The sequence below is a fragment of the Eleutherodactylus coqui genome, unplaced genomic scaffold, assembly GCF_035609145.1.
Source record: "Eleutherodactylus coqui strain aEleCoq1 unplaced genomic scaffold, aEleCoq1.hap1 HAP1_SCAFFOLD_112, whole genome shotgun sequence".
Classification (NCBI taxonomy): Eukaryota; Metazoa; Chordata; class Amphibia; order Anura; family Eleutherodactylidae; genus Eleutherodactylus; species Eleutherodactylus coqui.
Genome location: NW_027101952.1, coordinates 440,001 through 457,500, shown reverse-complemented (window position 1 = coordinate 457,500; position 17,500 = coordinate 440,001).

The following is a 17,500-nucleotide window of genomic DNA, read 5'->3' as shown; positions in this document are numbered from 1 at the left end:
TCGGCCTGACTCTGGAGGTTTTCCCCTTAGCATTTCCCCATAGGCCAAAAGGGGGGAAGTCAAAAAAGCACCCCCAGCAGATGTATGCAGAGTTGGGCTGGGGGGTGACGGAGAGCGGGCTGTTGGCAGCTGTGTGGTGGCTGCTGGCAGCCGTGTGCTGGCTGCAGGGGTGGGCCTGGGCGGCTGCGGAGGGCCCCCTGAGTGCACCTGCCCGCGGTGGCTGAAGACATTGCCTGACCCTCCGATGTGCCCGGGCAGGACACCCAGGAGGCGGGGAGCTGCCCCCGCTGAGGTCCATGGCAGTTGGCAGAGATGGGTCTTTGAGAAAAAATGACAAAGTCCAAACGCTCCAGGCGCTGGCCAGGGGCGCGGACCGGGCTGGCCGGGCCGGCGGGGGCTGCGGCGGCCGGGGCTTAGCCGAGTGTCAGTGCATGTCCTGAGAACCGGGAAGGGGACAAACCGGTGGCTCCAGGCCGGGTTGGAGTTCCAGGAGGTCGGCCTGACTCTGGAGGTTTTCCCCTTAGCTTTTCCCCATAGGCCAAAAGGGGGGAAGTCAAAAAAGCACCCCCGGCAGATGTATGCAGAAGGGGCTGGAGGGTGACGGAGAGCGGGCTGTTGGCAGCTGTGTGGTGGCTGCTGGCAGCCGTGTGCTGGCTGCAGGGGTGGGCCTGGGCGGCTGCCGAGGGCCCCCAAAGCGCACCTACCAGCAGTAGCTCAAGACCCAGGCTGACCCTCCGATGTGCCCGGGCAGGACACCCAGGAGGCGGGGAGCAGCCCCCGCTGAAGCCCACGGCAGTTGGCAGAGACGGGTCTTTGAGAAAAAACGACAAAGTCCAAACGCTCCAGGCGCTGGCCAGGGGTGTGCGGACCGGGCTGGCCGGGCCGGCGGGGGCTGCGGCGGCCGGGGCTTAGCCGAGTGTCAGTGCATGTCCTGAGAACCGGGAAGGGGACAAACCGGTGGCTCCAGGCCGGGTTGGAGTTCCATGAGGTCGGCCTGACTCTGGAGGTTTTCCCCCTGGCTTTTCCCCATAGGCCAAAAGGGGGGAAGTCAAAAAAGCACCCCCAGCAGATGTATGCAGAGGGGCTGGTGGGTGATGGATAGTGGGCTGTTGGCAGCTGTGTGGTGGCTGCTGGCAGCCGTGTGCTGGCTGCAGGGGTGGGCCTGGGCGGCTGCGGAGGGCCCCCGTAGTGCACCTACCAGTAGGGGGCTCGAGACCCAGGCTGAGCCTCCGATGTGCCCGGGCAGGACACCCAGGAGGCGGGGAGCAGCCCCCGCTGAAGCCCACGGCAGTTGGCAGAGATGGGTCTTGGAGAAAAAACGACAAAGTCCAAACGCTCCAGGCGTGCCGGCCAGGGGTGCGGACCCGGGTGGCCGGGCCGGCGGGAGCTGCGGCGGCCGGGGCTGAGCCGAGGGTCGATGCAGGTCCTGAGAACCGTGAAGGGGACAGACCGGTGGCTCCAGACCGGGTTGGAGTTCCAGGAGGTCGGCCTGACTCTGGAGGTTTTCCCCCTGGCTTTTCCCCATAGGCCAAAAGGGGGGAAGTCAAAAAAGCACCCCCGCCAGATGTATGCAGAGTTGGGCTGGGGGGTGACGGAGAGCGGGCTGTTTGGCAGCTGTGTGGTGGCTGCTGGCAGCCGTGTGCTGGCTGCAGGGGTGGGCCCCGGGCGGCTGCGGAGGGCCCCCAAAGCGCACCTACCAGTAGGGGCTGAAGACCCAGGCTGAGCCTCCGATGTGCCCGGGCAGGACACCCAGGGGGCGGGGAGCAGCCCCTGCTGAAGTCCATGGCATGTGCCAGAGGCGACTCTTGGAGAAAAAAACGACAAAGTCCAAACGCTCCAGGCGTGCCGGCCAGGGGTGCGGACCCGGCCGGGCCGGCGAGAGCTGCGGCGGCCGGGGCAGAGCCGCGTGTCGATGCAGGTGGTGAGAACCGGTATGAGGGTAATCCTGGTCGCTCCGGGCCGAGCCAGGGTTCCAGGAGGGCGGAAGGAGCGGGCCCGTTTCCCCTGATAGCGCCGACGACGGTAAAATAAGGCCTCGCAAAACGTCAGCACGAACACCTTGTCGGGGTATAAGGGAACGAGCGGTGTGCGGTCTTTGACAAAGTGACAGTGTTTCTCAAAAAAGCACCCCCGGCAGATGTGTGCAGACGGGGCTGGCTGGTGTGGGAGAGCGGCGGGCTGTTGGCAGCAGTGTGCTGGCTGCAGGGGTGGCCCGGGGCGGCTGCGGAGGGCCCCCAAAGCGCACCTACCAGCAGTAGCTCAAGACCCTGGCTGAGCCTCCGATGTCCCCGGGCAGGACCCCAGCAGGCCGGGCACGGACCGCAGCTTGCCCCCTTTGCCGTCCGATGAAGCTTGCACGGTCAGAAAAAGTTTCAAAGTCCCAACGGGGGAGAGAGTGTTGAGGGCGAGGGGGCGCTGGCTGCTCCAGGGGCCGGGAGGGAGGCCCTGGAGGTCGGCCTGGGGGTGAGTGGAGCGGCCCCCGTGTGTCCCTGAGCGTCCCCCGGTCTTTGGTCGAGAGGGGGTCTCAGCCGCTAATGTGCCCGCCCGGGTACCTAGGGAGGCCGGCCTGGGGCGAGTGGAGCAGCCCCCGTGTGTCCCTGAGCGTCCCCTGGCGTTTGCTGAAGAGGGGGTCTCAGCCGCTAATGTGCCCGCCCGGGTACCTAGGGAGGCCGGCCTGGGGCGAGTGGAGCAGCCCCCGTGTGTCCCTGAGCGTCCCCTGGCGTTTGCTGAAGAGGGGGTCTCAGCCGCCAATAGGGCCGCCCGGGTACCAGTGGGGGCCGGCCTGGGGCGAGTGGAGCAGCCCCCGTGTGTCCCTGAGCGTCCCCCGGTCTTTGGTGGAGAGGGGGTCTCAGCCGCTAATGTGCCCGCCTCAGGGAGGCCGGCCTGGGGCGAGTGGAGCAGCCCCCGTGTGTCCCTGAGCGCCCCCCGGTCTTTGGTGGAGAGGGGGTCTCAGCCGCTAATGTGCCCGCCTCAGGGAGGCCGGCCTGGGGCGAGTGGAGCAGCCCCCGTGTGTCCCCGAGCGTCCCCCGGTCTCTGGTGGAGAGGGGGTCTCAGCCGCTAATGTGCCCGCCTCAGGGAGGCCGGCCTGGGGCGAGTGGAGCAGCCCCCGTGTGTCCCTGAGTGTCCCCTGACGTTTGCTGAAGAGGGGGTCTCAGCCGCCAATATGGCCGCCCGGGTACCAGTGGGGGCCGGCCTGGGGCGAGTGGAGCAGCCCCCGTGTGTCCCTGAGCGCCCCCCGGTCTCTGGTGGAGAGGGGGTCTCGGCCGCTAATGTGCCCGCCTGGGGCGAGTAGAGCAGCCCCCGTGTGTCCCTGAGCGCCCCCCGGTCTTTGGTGGAGAGGGGGTCTCAGCCGCTAATGTGCCCGCCTCAGGGAGGCCGGCCTGGGGCGAGTGGAGCAGCCCCCGTGCGCCCCTGAGCGCCCCCTGGCGTTTGCTGAATAGGGGGTCCCAGCCGCCAATATGGCCGCCCGGGTGCCCGGGGGAGCCGCCTGGGGTGGCCCTGTGCAGCCCCCGTGCGCCCCTGAGTGTTTTTCAGTATCTGGCCGAGACACCCCCTGACCCTCCGACGGTGTCCGTTTGGAGTGCCTGGTGCCTGGGCACCCCCTGAGTGTTTTACAGTATCTGGCCGAGACACCCCCTGACCCTCCGCCGGCGTCCGTTTGGAGAGCCTGGTGCCTGGGCACAGACCGCGGCAGCTCCCGCTGGCCGCATTGACAGAGTGCTGAAAAAATGACAAAGTCCGAAAATGCCTGAGAACCGGGAAGGGGACAAACCGGCGGCTCCAGGCCGAGCCGGAGTTCCAGGAGGTCGGCATGATTCTGCCGGTTTCCCCATAGGAGGTGCCAAGTTGCCAAAATGGGGGAACTCAAAAAAGCACCCCCGCCAGATGTATGTAGGGGGGCTGGATGGTCGATAGGGAGTGGGTGCCTGGCAGCAGGGGCCACCCCGCGCAGGTGCCCCGGGGGGCCCGCGGGGGGCCCCCGAAGACACCCCCCCCAGCACTCGCTGAAAACCCCGTCCGAGCCGCCTGCGCTGCGGGGAGGGTGTCCCGGGAGGCCGGGCACGGCCCGCAGGTCTCTCCCTCTGTCCCCCGGAGAGGTTTGCACGGCGAGCCAAGTTTCAAAGTCCCAACGGGGGCGAGACACGGTGCGGCGAGGGGTGGCGGGCTGCTCCGCGGACCCGGGGGAAGCCCGGGGAGGGCGGCCTGAGGGCGCGGAGGGCCCCCTGAGAGTGCCTACGGGTAGTCGGTGAGAAACCCTGCCTGTACCTCCCACGGGGCCCGGGCAGGGACCCCGGGAGGCCGGGCAGAGCCCGCAGGTCGCCCCCTTCCCGTCCGATGAAGCTCGCACGGTCAGAAAAGTTTCAAAGTCCCAACGGGGAGAGAGGGTTGACGGCGAGGGGGTGCTGGCTGCCCCAGGGGCCGGGGGCAGCCCCTGGAGGTCGGCCTGGGGGTGTGGAGGGGCCCCCTGAGAGCACCCAACAGCAGTTGCTCAAGACCCCGCCTGAGCCTCCGGTGTGCCCGGGCATGAACCCCAGGAGGCGGGGAACAGCCGTGGCAGCCCCTGCTGAAGTCCTTGGCAGTTGGCAGAGGCGAGTGTTGGTGAGGAAAATGACAAAGTCCAAACGCTCCATGCGTGCCGTCCAGGGCGGCGGACCCGGCTGGCCGGGCCGGCGGGAGCTGCGGCGGCCGGGGGAGAGCCGAGGGTCAATGCAGGTCCTGAGAACCGGGAAGGGGACAAACCGGTGGCTCCAGGCCGGGTTGGAGTTCCAGGAGGTCGGCCTGACTCTGGAGGTTTCCCCCCTGGCATTTTCCCATTGGCCAAAATGGGGGAAGCCAAAAAAGCACCTCCAGCAGATGTATGCAGAGGGGCTGGCGGGTGATGGAGAGCGGGCTGTTGGCAGCAGTGTGCTGGCTGCAGAGGTGTGCATGGGCGGCTGCGGAGGGCCCCCTGAGTGCACCTGCCAGCAGTGGCTCAACACCCTGGCTGAGCCTCCGATGTCCCCGGGCAGGACCCCAGGAGGCCGGGCAGAGCCCGCCGCTTGCCCCCTTGCCGTTTGACGAAGCTCGCACGGTCAGAAAAAGTTTCAAAGTCCCAACGGGGGGAGAGTGTTGACGGCGAGGGGGGTGCAGGCTGCTCCAGGGTCCGGGGGCAGCCCCTGGAGGTCGGCCTGGGGGTGTGGAGGGGCCCCCCTGAGAGCACCCAACAGTAGTTGCTCAAGACCCTGCCTGAGCCTCCGATGTGCCCGGGCATGAACCCCAGGAGGCGGGGAACAGCCGTGGCAGCCCCTGCTGAAGTCCTTGGCAGTTGGCAGAGGCGAGTCTTGGAGAAAAAAACGACAAAGTCCAAACGCTCCAGGCGCCGGCCAGGGGGGGCAGACCCGGCTGGCCGGGCCGGCGGGAGCTGCGGATGCAGGGGCTGAGCCGAGTGTCGATGCATGTCGTGAGAACCGGTATGAGGGTAATCCTGGTCGCTCCGGGCCGAGCCACGGTTCCACGAAGGCGGAAGGAGCGGGCCTGTTTCCCCTGATAGCGCCGACGGCGGTAAAATAAGGCCTCGCAAAACGTCAGCGCGAACACCTTGTCGGGGTATAAGGGAACGAGCGGTGTGCGGTCTTTGACAAAGTGACAGTATTTCTCCAAAAAAAGCACCCCCGGCAGATGCGTGCAGACGGGGCTGGCTGGTGACGGAGAGCGGGCTGTTGGCAGCAGTGCGCTGGCTGCAGGGGTGGCCCGGGGCGGCTGCGGAGGGCCCCCAAAGCGCACCTACCAGTGGTGGCTCAAGACCCAGCCTGAGCCTCCGATGTCCCCGGGCAGGACGCCCAGGAGGCCGGGCACAGACCGCCGCTTGCCCCCTTGCCGTTTGACGAAGCTTGCACGGTCGGAAAAAGTTTCAAAGTCCCAACGGGGAGAGAGGGTTGACGGCGAGGGGGTGCTGGCTGCCAGTGGGGCCGGGCTGGAGCCCCTGGAGGTGGGCCTGGGGGTGTGGAGGGGCCCCCTGAGAGCACCCAACAGAAGTTGCTCAAGACCCTGCCTGGGCCTCCGGTGTTGCAGGGAAGGACACCCAGGGGGCGGGGAACAGCCGTGGCAGCCCCCCTTGCAGTTGAACAAAGTTTGAGGAGACAAGTCATGAAAATGACAAAGTCCAAACGCTCCAGGCGTGCCGGCCAGGGGGGCGGACACGGCTGGCTTGGCCGGCGGGGGCTGCGGCTGCCGGGGAAGATCCGAGTGTCAATGCAGGTCCTGAGAACCGGGAAGGGGGCAAACCGGAGGCTCCAGGCCGGGCGGCAGTTCCAGGAGGTCGGCCTGACTCTGGAGGTTTTCCCCCTGGCATATTCCCATTGGCCAAAATGGGGGAAGTCAAAAAAGCACCCCCAGCAGATGTATGCAGAAGGGCTGGCGGGTGATGGGGAGCTGGCTGTTGGCAGCAGTGTGCTGACTGCAGAGGTGTGCATGGGCGGCTGCGGAGGGCCCCCTGTGTGCACCTGCCCGTGGTGGCTGAAAACCCAAGCTGAGCCTCCGATGTGCCCGGGCAGGACCCCAGGAGGCCGGGCACAGAACACCGGTTGCCCCCTTGCCGTTTGACGAAGCTTGCACGGTCGGGAAAAGTTTCAAAGTCCCAACGGGGAGAGAGTGTTGACGGCGAGGGGGTGCTGGCTGCTCCAGGGCCCGGGGGGAGCGCCTGGAGGTGGGCCTGGGGGTGTGGAGGGGCCCCCTGATAGCACCCAACAGAAGTTGCTCAAGACCCTGCCTGAGCCTCTGGTGTTGCAGGGAAGGACACCCAGGAGGCGGGGAACAGCCGTGGCAGCCCCCCTTGCAGTCGGACAAAGTTTGAGGAGACAAGTCATGAAAATGACAAAGTCCAAACGCTCCAGGCGTGTCGGCCAGGGGGGCGGACCCGGCTGGCCGGGCCGACGGGAGCTGCGGCGGCTGGGGAAGAGCCGAGTGTCGATGAAGGTCCTGAGAACCGGGAAGGGGACAAACCAGTAGCTCCAGGCTGGGCCGGAGTTCCAGGAGGTCGGCCTGACTCTGGAGGTTTTCCCCCCGGCCTTTCCCCTTAGGCCAAAATGGGGGAAGTCAAAAAAGCACCCCCGGCAGATGTGTGCAATGGGCTGGGGGGTGATGGAGAGCGGGCTGTTGGCAGCTGTGTGGCGGCTGCAGGGGTGGGCCTGGGCGGCTGCGGAGGGCCCCCAAAGTGCACCTACCAGTAGGGGCCCAAGACCCTGGCTGAGCCTCCGATGTGCCCGGGCAGGACACCCGGGAGGCGGGGAGCAGCCCCCGCTGAGGTCCATGGCATGTGCCAGAGGCGAGTCTTGGAGAAAAAACGACAAAGTCCAAACGCTCCAGGCGCCGGGCAGGGTGGCGGACCCGGGTGGCCGGGCCGGCGGGGGCTGCGGCTGCCGGGGCTGAGCCGAGTGTCAATGCATGTCCTGAGAACCGGGAAGGGGACAAACCGGTGGCTCCAGGCCGGGTTGGAGTTCCAGGGGATCGGCCTGACTCTGGAGGTTTTCCCCCTGGCTTTTCCCCATAGGCCAAAACGGGGGGAGCCAAAAAAGCACCCCCAGCAGATGTATGCAGAGGGGCTGGGGGGTGACAGAGAGCGGGCTGTTGGCAGCTGTCTGGTGGCTGCAGGGGTGGCCCTGGGCGGCTGAAGAGGGCCCCCTGAGTGCACCTACCAGCAATAGCTCAAGACCCAGGCTGAGCCTCCGATGTCCCCGGGCAGGACCCCAGGAGGCCGGGTAGAGCCCGCAGGTCACCCCCTTGCCGTCCAATGAAGCTTGCACGGTCAGAAAAGTTTCAAAGTCCCAACGGGGAGAGAGTGTTGACGGCGAGGGGGTGCTGGCTGCTCCAGGGGCCGGGGGCAGCCCCTGGAGGTCGGCCTGGGGGTGTGGAGGGGCCCCCCTGAGAGCACCCAACAGTAGTTGCTCAAGACCCTGCCTGAGCCTCCGGTGTGCCCGGGCATGAACCCCAGGAGGCGGGGAACAGCCGTGGCAGCCCCTGCTGAAGTCCTTGGCAGTTGGCAGAGGCGAGTCTTGGGGGAAAAAATGACAAAGTCCAAACGCTCCAGGCGCCGGGCAGGGTGGCGGAACCGGCTGGCCGGGCCGGCGGGGGCCGCGGCTGCCGGGGCTGAGCCGAGTGTCGATGCAGGTCCTGAGAACCGGGAAGGGGACAAACCAGTAGCTCCAGGCCGGGTTGGAGTTCCACGAGGTCGGCATGACTCTGGAGGCTTTCCCCCTGGCATTTTCCCATTGGCCAAAATGGGGGAAGTCAAAAAAGCACCCCCAGCAGATGTATGCAGAGGGGCTGGGGGGTGACGGAGAGCGGGCTGTTGGCAGCTGTGTGGTGGCTGCAGGGGTGGCCCTGGGCGGCTGCAGAGGGCCCCCTGAGTGCACCTATCAGCCGTTGCTCAAGACCCCGCCTGAGCCTCCGGTGTTGCAGGTCAGGACACCCATTGGCGGGGAACAGCAGGTGGCAGCCCATGCTATAGTCGTTGGCAGAGATGAGTCTTGGAGAAAAAACGACAAAGTCCAAACGCTCCAGGCGTGCCGGCCAGGGCGGCGGACCCGGCTGGCTGGGCCGGCGGGAGCTGCGGCTGCCGGGGCTGAGCCGAGTGTCAATGCATGTCGTGAGAACCGGTATGAGGGTAATCCTGGTCGCTCCGGGCCGAGCCCCGGTTCCACGAAGGCGGAAGGAGCGGGCCTGTTTCCCCTGATAGCGCCGACGGCGGTAAAATAAGGCCTCGCAAAACGTCAGCACGAACACCTTGTCGGGGTATAAGGGAACGAGCGGTGTGCGGTCTTTGACAAAGTGACAGTGTGTCTCAAAAAAAGCACCCCCGGCAGATGTGCGCGGACGGGGCTGGCTGGTGACGGAGAGCGGGCTGTTGGCAGCGGTGTGTGCTGGCTGCAGGGGTGGCCCGGGGCGGCTGCGGAGGGCCCCCTGAGTGCACCTACCAGTAGTGGCTCAACACCCTGGCTGAGCCTCCGATGTCCCCGGGCAGGACCCCAGGAGGCCGGGCACAGACCGCCGCTTGCCCCCTTTGCCGTTTGACGAAGCTTGCACGGTCGGAAAAAGTTTCAAAGTCCCAACGGGGAGAGAGGGTTGACGGCGAGGGGGTGCTGGCTGCTCCAGGGGCCGGGGGGAGCCCCTGGAGGTGGGACTGGGGGTGTGGAGGGGCCCCCTAGGAGCACCCAACAGTCGTGGGTCAAGACCCTGCCTGAGCCTCCGGTGTTGCAGGGAAGGACACCCAGGAGGCGGGGAACAGCCGGGGCAGCCCCCCTTGCAGTTGAACAAAGTTTGAGGAGACAAGTCATGAAAATGACAAAGTCCAAACGCTCCAGGCGTGCCGGCCAGGGGGGCGGACACGGCTGGCCGGGCCGGCGGTGGCTGCAGCTGCCGGGGCTAAGCCGAGTGTCGATGCAGGTCCTGAGAACCGGGAAGGGGACAAACCGGTGGCTCCAGGCCGGGTTGGAGTTCCAGGAGGTCGGCAGGACTCTGGAGGTTTTCCCCTTGGCATTTTCCCATTGGCCACAATGGGGGAAGTCAAAAAAGCACCCCCAGCAGATGTATGCAGAGGGGCTGGCTGGTGATGGGGAGCGGGCTGTTGGCAGCGGTGTGCTGGCTGCAGAGGTGTGCATGGGCGGCTGCGGAGGGCCCTCTGAGTGCACCTGCCAGCAGTGGCTCAAAACCCTGGCTGAGCCTCCGATGTCCCCAGGGAGGACCCCAGGAGGCCGGGCACAGACCGCAGCCTGCCCCCTTGCCGTTTGATGAAGCTTGCACCGTCAGAAAAGTTTCAAAGTCCCAACGGGGAGTGTTGAGGGCGAGGGGGTGCTGGCTGCTCCAGGGGCCGGGGGCAACCCCTGGAGGCTGGGCACGGACCGCGGCACACCCCCCCTTGCAGTCGAACAAAGTTTGAGGAGACAAGTCATGAAAATGACAAAGTCCAAACGCTCCAGGCGCCGGCCAGGGGGGCGGACCCTGCTGGCTGGGCCGGCGGGGGCTGCGGCTGCCGGGGCTGAGCCGAGTGTCAATGCAGGTCCTGAGAACCGGGAAGGGGGCAAACCGGCGGCTCCAAGCCGAGCTCGAGTTCCAGAAGGTCGGCCTGACTCTGGAGGTTTTCCCCCTGGCTTTTCCCCATAGGCCAAAATGGGGGAAGTCAAAAAAGCACCCCCAGCAGATGTATGCAGAGGGGCTGGGGGGTGATGGGGAGCGGGTGTTTGGCAGCAGTGTGCTGGCTGAAGAGGTGTGCATGGGCGGCTGCGGAGGGCCCCGTGAGTGCACCTGCCAGCGGTGGCTCAAAACCCTGGCTGAGCCTCCGCTGTCCCCGGGCAGGACCCCAGGAGGCCGGGCACGGACCGCCGGTCGCCCCCCATTGTAGTCCAACAAAGTTTGAAGAGACGAATCACGGAAATCACAAGTCCAAAAATCCCTGAGAACCGGGAAGGGGACAGACCGGTGGCTCCAGGCCGGGCTTGAGTTCCATGAGGTCGGCCTGACTCTGGAGGTTTTCCCCTTGGCATTTTCCCATTGGCCAAAATGGGGGAAGTCAAAAAAGCACCCCCGGCAGATGTATGCAGAGGGGCCTGGGGGGGGGTGACGGGGAGCGGGCTGTTGGCAGCAGTGTGCTGGCTGCAGAGGTGGCCCTGGGCGGCTGCAGAGGGCCCCCTGAGTGCACCTACCAGCAGTTGCTCTTGACCCTGCCTGAGCCTCCGGTGTTGCAGGTCAGGACACCCATTGGCGGGGAACAGCAGGTGGCAGCCCCTGCTGAAGTCGTTGGCAGAGATGAGTCTTTGAAAAAACGACAAAGTCCAAACGCTCCAGGCGTGCCGGCCAGGGTGGCGGACCCGGCTGGCTGGGCCGGTGGGAGCTGCGGCTGCCGGGGCTGAGCCGAGTGTCGATGTATGTCACGAGAACCGGTATGAGGGTGATCCTGGTCGCTCCGGGCCGAGGCACGGTTCCAGGAGGGCGGAAGGAGCGGGCCCGTTTCCCCTGATAGCGCCGACGGCGGTAAAATAAGGCCTCGCAAAACGTCAGGACGAACACCTTTTTTGCATATAAGGGAACGAGCGGTGTGCGGTCCTTGACAAAGTGACTATTTCTCAATGTGCTGAGGAGTGGGGACCGCTCAAAGTCAAAGCACCGCGGCCGCCCCTCTGCCACCTCCCTGGGAGCAGAGTCATCGAGCGCGAGGGTCCCCACTCCGCCTGTGCAGGCCGCGGGGCCAACAGGCTGGCTGGCTGCCCGGGCAGACCCCGCTCTCCGAGCGGCCGGGCCCCAACGTTCGAGAGGTGTAGGAAGCCACCTTGGGGGGCTGCGGAGGCCCCCCTGACACCGCATCCAAGCCCCTGCTGAGAACCCTGTCCTAGCTGCCTGCGAGGGCAGGCGGGACCCCCCAGGAGGCCGTGCACAGCCCGCGGCAGCCACTGCTGAAGCCCAGGGCAGTTGGCAGAGATGAGTCTTTGAGGAAAAACGACAAAGTCCAAACGCTCCAGGCGCCGGCCAGGGGTGCGGACCCGGCTGGACGGGCCGGCGGGAGCTGCGGCGGCTGGGGAAGAGCCGAGTGTCAATGCATGTCCTGAGAACCGGAAAGGGGACAAACTAGTAGCTCCAGGCCGGGATGGAGTTCCAGGAGGTGGGCCTGACTCCGGAGGTTTTCCCCTTGACATTTTCCCATTGGCCAAAATGGGGGAAGTCAAAAAAGCACCCCCAGCAGATGTATGCGGAGGGGCTGGCGGGTGACGGGGAGCGGGCTGTTGGCAGCAGTGTGCTGGCTGCGGAGGTGTGCATGGGCGTCTGCGGAGGGCCCCCTGAGTGCACCTGCCAGTGGTGGCTCAACACCCTGGCTGAGCCTCCGATGTGCCCCGGCAGGACCCCAGGAGGCCGGGCACAGAACGCCGGCTGCCCCCCTTGCCGTTTGCCGAAGCTTTCGCGGTCAGAAAAAGTTTCAAAGTCCCCACGGGGAGAGAGAGTGTTGAGGGCGAGGGGGTGCTGGCTGCTCCAGGGGCCGGGGGCAACCCCTGGAGGCTGGGCACGGACCGCGGCACACCCCCCTTGCAGTCGGACAATGTCTGAGGAGACAAGTCATGAAAATGACAAAGTCCAAACGCTCCAGGCGTGCCGGCCAGGGGTGCGGACCGGGCTGGCCGGGCAGGCGGGGGCTGCGGCGGCTGGTGCTGAGCCGAGTGTCAATGCATGTCCTGAGAACCGGGAAGGGGGCAAACCAGTAGCTCCAGGCCGAGCTGGGGTTCCAGGAGGTCGGCCTGACTCTGGAGGTTTTCCCCCTGGCTTTTCCCCATAGGCCAACATGGGGGAAGTCAAAAAAGCACCCCCGGCAGATGTATGCAGAGGGGCTGGATGGTGACGGGGAGCGGGCTGTTGGCAGCGGTGTGCTGGCTGCAGAGGGCCCCCGAGGTGCACCTACCAGCAGTTGCTCAAGACCACGCCTGAGCCTCCGGTGTTGCAGGTCAGGACACCCATTGGCGGGGGAACAGCAGGTGGCAGCCCCTGCTGAAGTCGTTGGCAGAGATGAGTCTTTGAGAAAAAACGACAAAGTCCAAACGCTCCAGGCGCTGGTTAGGGGTGCGGACCCGGCTGGCCGGGCCGGCGGGAGCTGCGGCTGCCGGGGCTGAGCCGAGTATCGATGCATGTCGTGAGAAGCGGTATGAGGGTAATCCTGGTCGCTCCGGGCCGAGGCACGGTTCCAGGAGGGCGGAAGGAGCGGGCCTGTTCCCCCTGATAGCGCCGACGGCGGTAAATTAAGGCCTCGCAAAACGTCAGGACGAACACCTTTTTTGCATATAAGGGAACGAGCGGAGTGCGGTCTTTGACCAAGTGACTATTTCTCAGAGTGCTGAGAAGGGAGTGCGGACCGCTCAAAGTCAAAGCACTGCGGCCGCCCCTCTGCCACCTCCCTGGGAGCAGAGTCGTAGAGCGCAAGTGTCCCCACTCCGCCTGTGCAGGCCGCGGGGCCAACAGGCTGGCTGGCTGGCTGGCTGCCCGGGCGACCCCCCTCCGAGATGCCGGGCCGGGGCAGACTGTGCAAACGCGCGCGGGCGTGTTTTCTTCCCCTGGGGTGGAGCCCTTCCACCCCACGCCGTCCGAGGCCCGTTGGCCTCGGGCGGCCTGCCTCCGAGAGTGGGAGAGAGACGGAGGACGGTGGCCCGCGGCGGCGCGAGGCGTCCCCGTTGTTCCACCACGACTGCCAGCCGGTCGATCCTGCCGGTAGCCTGGGCTTGTCTCCGCTCCGCCTGTCCAGGCCGCGGGGCCCACAGGCGGCTTGCCTGGGAAGACCCCGCTCTCCGAGCGGCCGGGCGCCACGTTCAAGAGGTGTACGGAGCCACCTGTGGGGGGGTCTGCGGAGGCCCCCCTGAGAGCGCTGATAACCCTGTCCTAGCTGCCTGCGCGGGCAGGCGGGACCCCCAAGAGGCCGGGCACAGCCCGCGGCAGCCCCCGCCGAAGTCCACGGCAGTTGGCAGAGACGAGTCTCGGAGAGAAAACGACAAAGTCCAGACGCTCCAGGCGCCGGCCAGGGGTGCGGACCCGGCTGGCCGGGCCGGCGGGAGCTGCGGCTGCCGGGGCCGAGCCGAGTGTCGACGCATGTCGTGAGAACCGGTATGAGGGTAATCCTGGGCCCTCGGGGCCGAGCTACGGTTCCATGAAGGCGGAAGGAGCGGGCCTGTTTCCCCTGATAGCGCCGACGACGGTAAAATAAGGGCTCGCAAAACGTCAGGACGAACACCTTTTTTGCATATAAGGGAACGAGCGGTGTGCGGTCTTTGACAAAGTGACTATTTCTCAGAGTGCTGGAGTGGGGACCGCTCAAAGTCAAAGCACCGCGGCCGCCCCTCTGCCACCTCCCTGGGAGCAGAGTCATAGAGCGCAAGTGTCCCCACTCCGCCTGTGCAGGCCGCGGGGCCAACAGGCTGGCTGGCTGGCTGCCCGGGCGACCCCCCTCCGAGATGCCGGGCTGAGGCGTAGGCAGCCGCCTCCATCACCACCACCCAAGGCGAGAGAGTGGGTCAACGGGAGAGCCGTCGCGGCCGGGGGACCCTCGCCGCGCCCATGTCCGGGGAAGGACCACAAGGGCCCTGCTCCCCGGCGCCCCGGCGAGCGGGTTCACCCTCGGCGCGTACGGCTCTCGAGGATGGGGAAGGGACGCGCGTGGGCGTCCCTCCCGTCCCCCGCGGAAGAAGGCGAGCGACTCTGCGCGTCGGGACACCCCGCGGAGCCCCCTGCGGGGGGAGTACTCCGGGGGAGAAGCGTGGCGCAGGGGGTGCAGCCCTTTCCCAGGCCACCGTGCGACGGCGTCGGTGGGGCCGACGCCGAGAGAGAGAACGATCCGGGCTCTCCCGCCTCAGGGCGGCCGAGAGCGGGGCACGGGCCCCACGTTTGGTGACGGTTTTCCCGAAAGCGAAGGACCCCCGCCTGTCCCCTCGGGCTCCGGCCGATGCGGGCGGTCCAGGGCGGGGATAGGGGACGGCGGCCTGCGGACGACGCGCTTTATCCCCAGAAGGAGCGAGGCATGAGGGGGTGTTCCACCCCCGCCGGCCGGTCTCGCTCCTTCTCCGGGCTACGCCTCGGCGGAGTAAAGACCCCCGGGTCAACGCTCCCGCGTCCGGGTGCCGCCGCGCGTCCCCTTCCCGCGGGGGGTGGATCCCTTCCACCCCTGGCCGTTCGAGGCCCGTGCGCCTCGGGCGGCCTCCCTTCCGAGAGAGGGAGAGAGAGACGGAGGACGGTGGTCCGCGACGGCGCGAGACGTCCAAGTTGTGTTCCCCACGGCGGCTACCCGGTCGATCCCGCCCGGTGGCCTAGGCTTTTCCCCACTCTGCCTGTCCTGGCCGCGGGGCCGACAGGCTGTCTGCCCGGGTAGACCCCGTTCTCACTGAGCGGCCGGGCCCCAACGTTCAAGAGGTGTACGAAGCCACCTCGGGGTGGAGCCCTTCCACCCCTGGCCGTCCGAGGCCCGTGCGCCTCGGGCGGCCCCCCTTCCCGAGAGAGGGAGAGAGACGGAGGACGGTGGTCCGCGACGGCGCGAGGCGTCCAACTTGTGTTCCCCCACGGCGGCTATCCGGTCGATCCCGCCCGGTAGCCTAGGCTTTTCCCCACTCTGCCTGTCCAGGCCGCGGGGCCGACAGGCTGTCTGCCCGGGTAGACCCCGTTCTCACTGAGCGGCCGGGCCCCAACGTTCAAGAGGTGTACGAAGCCACCTCGGGGTGGAGCCCTTCCACCCCTGGCCGTCCGAGGCCCGTGCGCCTCGGGCGGCCCCCCTTCCCGAGAGAGGGAGAGAGACGGAGGACGGTGGTCCGCGACGGCGCGAGGCGTCCAACTTGTGTTCCCCCACGGCGGCTATCCGGTCGATCCCGCCCGGTAGCCTAGGCTTTTCCCCACTCTGCCTGTCCAGGCCGCGGGGCCGACAGGCTGTCTGCCCGGGTAGACCCTGTTCTCACTGAGCGGCCGGGCCCCAACGTTCAAGAGGTGTACGAAGCCACCTCGGGGTGGAGCCCTTCCACCCCTGGCCGTCCGAGGCCCGTGCGCCTCGGGCGGCCCCCCCTTCCCGAGAGACGGAGGACGGTGGTCCGCGACGGCGCGAGGCGTCCAACTTGTGTTCCCCCACGGCGGCTTCCCGGTCGATCCCGCCCGCCGGTAGCCTAGGCTTTTCCCCGCTCCGCCTGTCCAGGCCGCGGGGCCGACAGGCTGTCTGCCCGGGTAGACCCCGCTCTCCGAGCGGCCGGGCGCCACGTTCAAGAGGTGTACGAAGCCACCTTTGGGGGGGCTGCGGTGCCCCCCGCCCCGAGAGTGCCTCCCAGGCCGAGGGAGCCCGGCGGTCGAGTGTCGTAGGAAAGCGCGTGCCACGGCTGTGTCGGTCACAGGGGCCAGAGGTAGTTTGGGCAACGGCTTAGATCCGTATGAAGCTCATCCTTTCCGGCCTGTTCTGGCGGCGGCTAGGCGCGCGCGCGCGAATGGCACGACGCCCCTGGTTCCAGCGAGGCGACGGCGCCCCGCACCCCACTCTCTGGGCCGAGCAGAGCCCCCGAGCGCAAGGTTCCCCGCTCCGCCTGTCCAGGCCGCGGGGCCAGCAGGCTGTCTGCCCGGGTAGACCCCGCTCTCCGAGCGGCCGGGCCCCAACGTTCAAGAGGTGTACGAAGCCACCTTGAGGTGGAGCCCTTCCACCCCTGGCCGTCCGAGGCCCGCCGGTAGCCTTGGCTTGTCCCCACTCCGCCTGTCCAGGCCGCGGGGCCGACAGGCTGTCTGCCCGGGTAGACCCCGCTCTCCGAGCGGCCGGGCCCCAACGTTCAAGAGGTGTACGAAGCCACCTTTGGGGGGGCTGCGGTGCCCCCCGCCCCGAGAGTGCCTCCCAGGCCGAGGGGAGCCAGGCGGTCGAGTGTCGTAGGAAAGCGCGTGCGCGGCTGTGTCGGTCACACGAGCCAGAGTTAGTTTGGGCAACGGCTTAGATCCGTATGCAGCTCAACCTTTCCGGCCTGTCCTGGCGGCGGCTAGGCGCGTGCGAACGTCACAACGCCCCTGGTTCCAGCGAGGCGACGGCGCCCCGCACCCAACTCTCCGGGCCGAGCAGAGCCCCCGAGCGCAAGAGCACCCGCTCCGCCTGCCCAGGCCGCGGGGCCGACAGGCTGTCTGCCCGGGTAGACCCCGCTCTCCGAGCGGCCGGGCGCCACGTTCAAGAGGTGTACGAAGCCACCTAAAGGGGGCTGCGGTGGCCCCCTGCCCCGAGAGTGCCTCCCAGGCCGAGGGAGCCCGGCGGTCGAGTGTCGTAGGAAAGCGCGCGCGCGGCTGTGTCACACGGGCCAGAGTTAGTTTGGGCAACGGCTTAGATCCGTATGCAGCTCAACCTTTCCGGCCTGTTCTGGCGGCGGCTAGGCGCGCGCGCACGTCACGACGCCCCTGGTTCCAGCGAGGCGACGGCGCCCCGCCACCCCACTCTCCGGGCCGAGCAGAGCGTCCGCTCTCGCTCCTTGGAGCAGAGCCCCCCGAGCGCAAGAGTCCCCGCTCCCGCCTGTCCAGGCCGCGGGGGCCGACAGGCTGTCTGCCCGGGTAGACACCGCTCTCCGAGCGGCCGGGCCGCAACGTTCAAGAGGTGTACGAAGCCACCTTGGGGGGGCTGCGGAGCCCCCCCTCCCCATGAGAGCGCCTCACAGGCTTTGCTGATAACCCCGTCCTAGCTGCCTGCGCGGGCAGGCGGGACCCCCAGGAGGCCGCGCATAGCCCGCGGCAGCCACCGCTGAAGTCCACAGCAGTTGGCAGATAGGAGTCTTGGAGAAAAAAACGACAAAGTGCAAACGCTCCAGGCGCCGACCAGGGGTGCGTACCTGGCTGGCCGGGCCGGCGGGAGCTGCGGCTGCTGGAGTTGCACCGAGTGTCGATGCATGTCGTGAGAACCGGTATGAGGTTGAACCTGGGCCCTCGGGGCCGAGGCGCGGTTCCAGGGAGACGGAAGGAGCGGGCGTGTTTCCCCTGATAGCGCCGACGACGGTAAAATAAGGCCTCG